General features: G+C 44.8%; 1 non-coding gene across 1 annotated transcript; it reads right to left on the bottom strand.

Moving 5' to 3' along the window:
• LOC138360676 (5S ribosomal RNA) lies at positions 1-119 on the bottom strand. The gene has a single exon (XR_011226568.1). It is a non-coding gene; the product is annotated as a 5S ribosomal RNA (ribosomal RNA).
• Between the last annotated feature and the right edge of the window lie 7,270 nt (positions 120-7,389).

Genomic DNA, 7,389 nt, shown 5'->3' with positions numbered 1-7,389 from the left:
TGCCAACAGCATTTGGTGTTCCCAGGCGGTCACCCATCCAAGTACTAACCAAACCCAACGTTGCTTAACTTCGCTGATCGGACGAGAAGCGGTGTTCTCAACGTGGTATGGCCGTTGGCATGAGACTGCCTACACATTGTGGCTAATAACCAACTCTTTTTAGTCATCACGGCAGGATACGGACCTTCTTGTGGTGTCTTAATGGTAATTGTATCCTAACATATTTTTGTCTCCTTGGCATGGATATTTAACATCGTTTATTCAGTCTTGGGTTTATGTTCTTTCGCCATTTACAGACATTTTACATCTACCTACTTCCTCAGCCTACCCTGCCAATTTCTAATGAATTTGTGGATTTTCTTTTGTAATACATACATGTGTGTGCTCATCTGCTCTTCAGTTTTTATGATATTTGTCTCATCTGTCCTGCTTTATGATACTTTTACAAAGAACATGAACAAATGCTTCTATTTTAGAGAAGATATGGGATCCAGGTTTCGGAGCCGTAAAACCAACCGTCGTGATTGGTGGACGAGTTGCCAGGTTGCAGCTTCTGTACCGTGCCGGCACATAAATAGGTTCGGCTCAAGCGGCGGCAGCATCATTCCCCCGTGACTGTCTGAGCGTCTCTCATCACCTTGGTTATCTCATCATCATCATGGTAGAAGCAAAGCCTACCAAGAAGGCTGCGGCTGCTGCTGCAGTGGTGGCCACCACCAGGAAACCTCGCGTCCAGGTTGCTCACCCGAAAACTAGTCAAATGGTTCTAGCCGCGGTCGCAGCACTCAAAGACCGTAAGGGCTCGTCTCTACAAGCAATCAAGAAGTACGTTGTTGCCAACAACAAAGTCGAGGCTGCCAAGATCGCCATTTACATCCGAAGATTTCTCAAGAAAGCAGTGGCTGACGGCATTCTTGTTCAGACCAAGGGAAGTGGAGCTAGTGGATCATTCAAGCTGGCCGTAGCAGAGAAGAGGGCCGTTCTAACTCCCAAGAAAGCCACCACAACCAAGAAACCATCTACAGCAGCAAAGAAGGCCGTGGTAACTCCCAAGAAAGCCGCCACAAGCAACAAACCACCTACAGCCTTGAAAAAGAAGCAGCAGCAGCAGCAGCTTGTTGTTGGGAACAAAAAGCCCAAAATAAAGAGAGCTTCAAAATCTCCCAAACCACCCAAGGCAAAGAAAGCTGTCAAGAAAACAACAAAGGCAAAATAAACGACGACATGCAAGCAGCATGAATACACATGACAATAAACATCCAGGCCTCCCCCCTCAGTGGAGGGGCCTCATATGATTCCAAAAAGAGTTTAGTTTTGTAGACAAATAAATCATTACTTTTGGGGTAGATTTACTCTGTATATTATATATATATATATATATATATATATATATATATATATATATATATATATATATATATATATATATATATATATATATATATATATATATATATATATATATATATATACACACATACATGGGTGAGGTGATATGGTACCAAAGTTTTTGGTGAGGTGATTGACATTTACACAAGATAAAACACGAACCAATGGGAATAAAAACATAAGAATGGAAGTAACTGCAGAAGGCCTATTGGCCCATAACACAAGCACTTCCTCTTGATGCTTCTATATTGGTTCGGAGTCTTGAAGCTATAATATATATATATATATATATATATATATATATATATATATATATATATATATATATATATATATATATATATATATATATATATATATATATGCACACAAAACTAAATAGTCTTGTTAGACAAATTGCCCCTATTAGAGGCAAGTTGACTAACAAGCCGAATGACTGCAATTGTTTTGAATTTGAGTTAAATCTAACATAGAAATGTAATCAAACCTAACCTAACCTATGCTAACCCAAGCTAAGCTAACCTAACCTAACCTAAGCTAACCCAAGCTAAGCTAAGCTAACCTAACCTAACCTAACCTAACCTAACCTAAGCTAAGCTAACCTAACCTAACCTAACCTAACCTAACCTAACCCAGCAATTCATGATCTTAATATAATACTGTTAATTGGATAAACCAATTTGGAAAGAAATGTTCGAAAATAACAAAATTAACTGTGCTTGTTAGGAAAATTGGGCCTTGCATACTTGTCCCAATAGTGTGGTTCTCGCTTTTAGGTACGACATAAACGTATACCTAAGTTGAGAGAGAAAAAGATTCGCACTCAAACATGCATATCGATTGCCAGTCCTGAATTCTGGGTAGATATTCGTGTCCTCCCTTTTCATTTACCATCATTTGGATACTATCAAAACAGCTCTGAGAAGGATAAAATGAATAAAACGGGTAGCTCACTCATGTAAAAAGGAAGAGTTGGGAAAGATCTCTCTCTCTCTCTCTCTCCCCCTCACCCCCCCCCCCCACCAATGATCCTGCTCTGCTAGTATATAACGTAACAAACCTTCCCCCCCCCCCTCCCTCCCCAATCAGAGTCCCTTTAAGCATGCGAGGATAAAAAATAGATTTCATAAGACCCAATGTGCTAGCTGATATCAAAACAATTTATGTTATCGTCTATTAAGCCCTTCAGTAAAAAAGTATAGGGACCTAATTAGGTCCCGTTTTGAGGTGGTGGTGGGTGGAATCGATGGATTAGCCAAGCTCTTATCCGCCGAATCCGTAGAGGGTACGACCCTGGCGCTTCAGAGCGTACACCACGTCCATGGCAGTGACGGTCTTCCTCTTGGCGTGTTCCGTGTAGGTTACAGCATCACGGATGACGTTCTCGAGGAACACCTTCAGGACGCCACGGGTCTCTTCGTAGATGAGACCCGAAATACGCTTCACGCCGCCACGACGAGCTAAGCGACGAATAGCGGGCTTGGTGATGCCCTGGATGTTGTCACGTAGCACCTTACGATGACGCTTGGCGCCACCCTTTCCGAGTCCCTTGCCTCCCTTGCCGCGTCCAGTCATGGTGTTGAAGTTGTGTGAATCGAATTGACGAATGCCCGCACGATTTCCCGACTATATCCCATCAAGCGGACGTACTAGTAGCATTGCAACTCCTGCCTGCCCTTACTTTACGCTTGTGGTCGAGTAGACACGGCTTTCTCACAACGCTTTCAAAACTGCAGTTGCCTACTCGTCTGTTTCACGTCCCTGTGAAATGACTTTTGCACAAATCCAAAAAATAGAGCAAAATCAGCGATAATAGTGATTGAGGTGAGCCGCCTGTTGGCTGCAGCCAGAGGAAGGAGGGGAGGGGCAACGGGGTGACGTAGGCGAGTCGAGCAGCCAATGGCGCTCGAGCAAGCGCCTCGAGACGGCGTATATAAGCAAAAATTTTTCGGCGCCGGCCATCACAAACCACAGTTGTTCACCATGGCTCGCACCAAGCAGACTGCTCGCAAGTCCACGGGAGGCAAGGCTCCTCGTAAGCAGCTGGCCACCAAGGCAGCACGCAAGTCTGCTCCTGCCACAGGGGGTGTGAAGAAGCCTCACCGTTACAGGCCCGGAACGGTCGCCCTGCGTGAGATCCGTCGTTACCAGAAGAGCACCGAGTTGCTCATCAGGAAACTTCCCTTCCAGCGTCTGGTGCGCGAGATTGCCCAGGACTTCAAGACCGATCTTCGCTTCCAGTCGTCTGCCGTCATGGCTTTACAGGAGGCATCCGAGGCTTACCTGGTCGGTCTCTTCGAGGACACTAACCTCTGTGCCATCCACGCCAAGCGTGTCACCATCATGCCAAAGGACATTCAGCTTGCTCGCCGTATCCGTGGAGAGCGTGCATAAGCTAAATCGACCACCCTAGTATACACCAAACTCGGCCCTTCTCAGGGCCAAAATATCCTTCTAAGGAGATTTCAGACATTCCTAGCATAATTTAGGTGTCATACATACATGTGATATCAATAAATCAAGTCATTTGTAGTACAACCTGTTCTCTTACAAACAAAACGCCGTCGCTTTTCACTCTTATGCACTGTCAAGGATCACCGCCCCCCCCAAAATAAAAATTGTCATACTGTACTAGAAATAAAAGCAGCTTGTATAAGTGACATATACTGTCCAGTCCTGTTTTATTCTGTTTTCGGTCCTCTGGCTTAATCTGTTAAGTTAGGAGATGACATTTTAAATTAACCGTTTTCTTGACATTTTCAAACCTAAGAGGGTGGCCTGCATAGTAATCCTAATGTGGAACATAACAATGAATCTCTAATCTCTAGAAAAAAGATACCGAGTGCTTATATGTGTTGAGAGAGAGAGAGAGAGAGAGAGAGAGAGAGAGAGAGAGAGAGAGAGAGAGAGAGAGAGAGAGAGAGAGAGAGAGAGAGAGAGAGAGAGAGACACACAGACAGACAGACAAGACAGACAAGACAGACAGACAGACAGACAGACAGACAGACAGACAGACAGACAGACAGACAGACAGACAGACAGGCAGGCAGGCAGGCAGACAGACAGACAGACAGACAGACAGACAGACAGACAGACAGACACTGAGAGAGAGAAACACACACAGACAGTTTCATAAATATTCTCATTTTATAGCTATTTGCTTTCAGTGACAGAGGTTTTTGTTATAATAGTATTGGTGTCTAACACTCACAATCTCTTTAGAAATTAAAGTGTGGCTCCAATGGAGCCGAGTTTGTTGGTTTGAGGCCAAGCCACCACCACAGGGCAGTAAGTAAGCCGTTTACTTGGAGGAGGTGTACTTGGTGACGGCCTTAGTGCCCTCAGAGACGGCGTGCTTGGCCAGTTCTCCGGGCAACAGGAGCCTTACAGCCGTCTGGATCTCCCGACTGGTAATGGTGGAACGCTTGTTGTAGTGGGCCAGGCGAGAAGCCTCGGCGGCGATGCGCTCGAAGATGTCGTTCACGAACGAGTTCATGATCGACATGGCTTTGGAAGAGATACCAGTGTCGGGGTGGACCTGCTTCAGCACTTTGTAGATGTAGATGCTGTAGCTCTCCTTCCTCCTGCGCTTCTTTTTCTTATCGCCCTTGGCAATGGCCTTCTGGGCCTTTCCGGCCTTCTTGGCAGCCTTTCCAGATGCCTTGGGTGGCATGATGATGCTCGTGCTGGCTGGCGTTGCGATACAATAATGAACTTTTGCGCGAGGCGAGCTTTCCTTTTATATCCCGCTCGCGACTCAGCTCAGAGCGGGTCGCGTGGCGGAGCGCGCTGATTGGTCAGTGGCGGGCTCCCTTGATCCTGAGCGGGGTATATAACACGAAGCTCGATCTGCGGGGCGGCATAAAACCACCACAAACCCACAACAGCAGCAGCAATGTCAGGACGCGGCAAGGGAGGCAAAGTGAAGGGCAAGTCAAAGTCTCGCTCCAGCAGGGCCGGACTTCAGTTCCCCGTGGGCAGAATTCACCGTCTGCTGCGTAAGGGCAACTACGCCGAACGCGTCGGTGCTGGCGCTCCTGTCTACCTGGCAGCCGTCATGGAATACCTCGCTGCCGAAGTTCTGGAGCTCGCCGGTAACGCCGCACGTGACAACAAGAAGACCCGTATCATCCCACGTCACTTGCAGTTGGCCATCCGCAACGACGAAGAACTCAACAAACTTCTGTCTGGCGTAACCATTGCACAGGGAGGTGTTCTTCCAAACATTCAGGCAGTTCTTTTGCCAAAGAAGACAGAGAAGAAGTAAGCACTTCTGCCACCCACCACGACAAATACCATAACCAGGCTCCATCCGGAGCCACACACACTTTAATAGAGAGATTCAAGTAGACAATCAACTTTCAAACATTAATAATAACATTTATATTGATTTCATTTGGAATGTGTACATAACAAACAAACAAACAAAACAAAATTATAGGGGATATTCAGCATCACTTGGAATATTAACCAATCATATAAATCCAATATATATATTATATTTTACTTTAAGCGAGGAATTCATATTCTATCAATTTTTAATCATACAAATGAACAAAAGCAATTCTTCACTAGACGTAACGAATGAATAAATGATCAAGGTTTTAATGTGTTTCATGAATAAATATATATATATATATATATATATATATATATATATATATATATATATATATATATATATATATATATAATATAATATAATATAATATATTATAATACTTGTGAACCAGAATATGTTTGAGCAGCAGCGATCGTGCCATTGGCCGAAGTGCAACAATTCAAATAATTTAAAGGGCCTGCTCGGGTATATAAGAGAGGCTGGGAGACTGGGGCCGGTGGTGGGTGATGGGTGATGAGTGATGGTGTGGTGTGGTGTGGTGTTGTTAAGAGTTGATTTACGGCCAGCCAGCCAGCTGCAGCCAAGGCAGGGCAGGGCAAGGCAAGGCAAGGCAAGGCAAGGCAAGGCAATAACAGGACAGGACAGCCAAGGCAAGGCAAGGCAAGGCAAGGCAAGGCAAGGCAAGCAGGCGGGCGGGCGGGCGGGCGGGCGGGCGGGCGGGCGGGCAGCCAGCCAGCCAGCCAGCCAGCCAGCCAGCCAGCCAGCCAGCCAGCCAGCCAGCAGCAGCAGGCAGGCAGGCAGGCAGGCAGGCAGGCAGGCAGCCAGGCAGCCAGCCAGTCAGCCAACCAGCCAGCCAGCCAGCCAGCCAGCCAGGCAGGCAGGCAGCCAGCCAGCCAGCCACTCCCACTTTGTATTTATATGCATTCAATTTATATTCAAACATTATATATGTTAAGGGCCTAGTTTTAGTGTTTATTTTAAAAATGACAAACATCGAGTCGTTTTACCAGTCCTTTAGCGTTAACGGTGATGCATTTTAAAACTGAACAGAAATCACCTTTTCTGGATATATCAAATATCGAATCCGCTTAATGTGCCTACAATTCAATCATTCAAAAAATACATAATTTACATCATGCCTTTTCATAGAACAGACAATAAGATTTGAGACAATAAGAACTTTAGTTTTATAACTAAAGTTGCACAATTATACCAACTCTATGGTGGCTGGGTGGTAAGGTGTGTGGCTGGTGTTTTGGAAGTCGCGAGTTCAAACGACCCAATGGGAGTACTTTTTTTTTTTTTTTTATGCCATACAATCTTCCTAGTACTATTATGTAGGTGTGTGTGTGTGTGTTTTTATTCATTCTTTGGTTTTATAGATGACATACATATTGACTCCTTTTACCGGTCCTTAATTAGGCTCTGGGGAAGCAATGGTGGTGGTGGTGGTGGTGGTGCATTTAAAACTAAACCAAAAATCACCAGTTCTGGACGCGTCAAATATCATATCCGCTTAATGTGTCTACAACCTAATTACTTAAAACTACACTATTTAATTCATTCATATCACGTGCATATTGGTCATTATGCTCATACAACCGACATAACAATTTATTTTCATTATTAGAATCATACATTTCATCAAGTAATACAGA

Source organism: Procambarus clarkii, unplaced genomic scaffold, assembly GCF_040958095.1.
Source record: "Procambarus clarkii isolate CNS0578487 unplaced genomic scaffold, FALCON_Pclarkii_2.0 HiC_scaffold_116, whole genome shotgun sequence".
Lineage (NCBI taxonomy): Eukaryota > Metazoa > Arthropoda > Malacostraca > Decapoda > Cambaridae > Procambarus > Procambarus clarkii.
The sequence above is the reverse complement of the archived record's forward strand: the minus strand, read 5'-3'. Positions and strand labels throughout refer to the sequence as shown.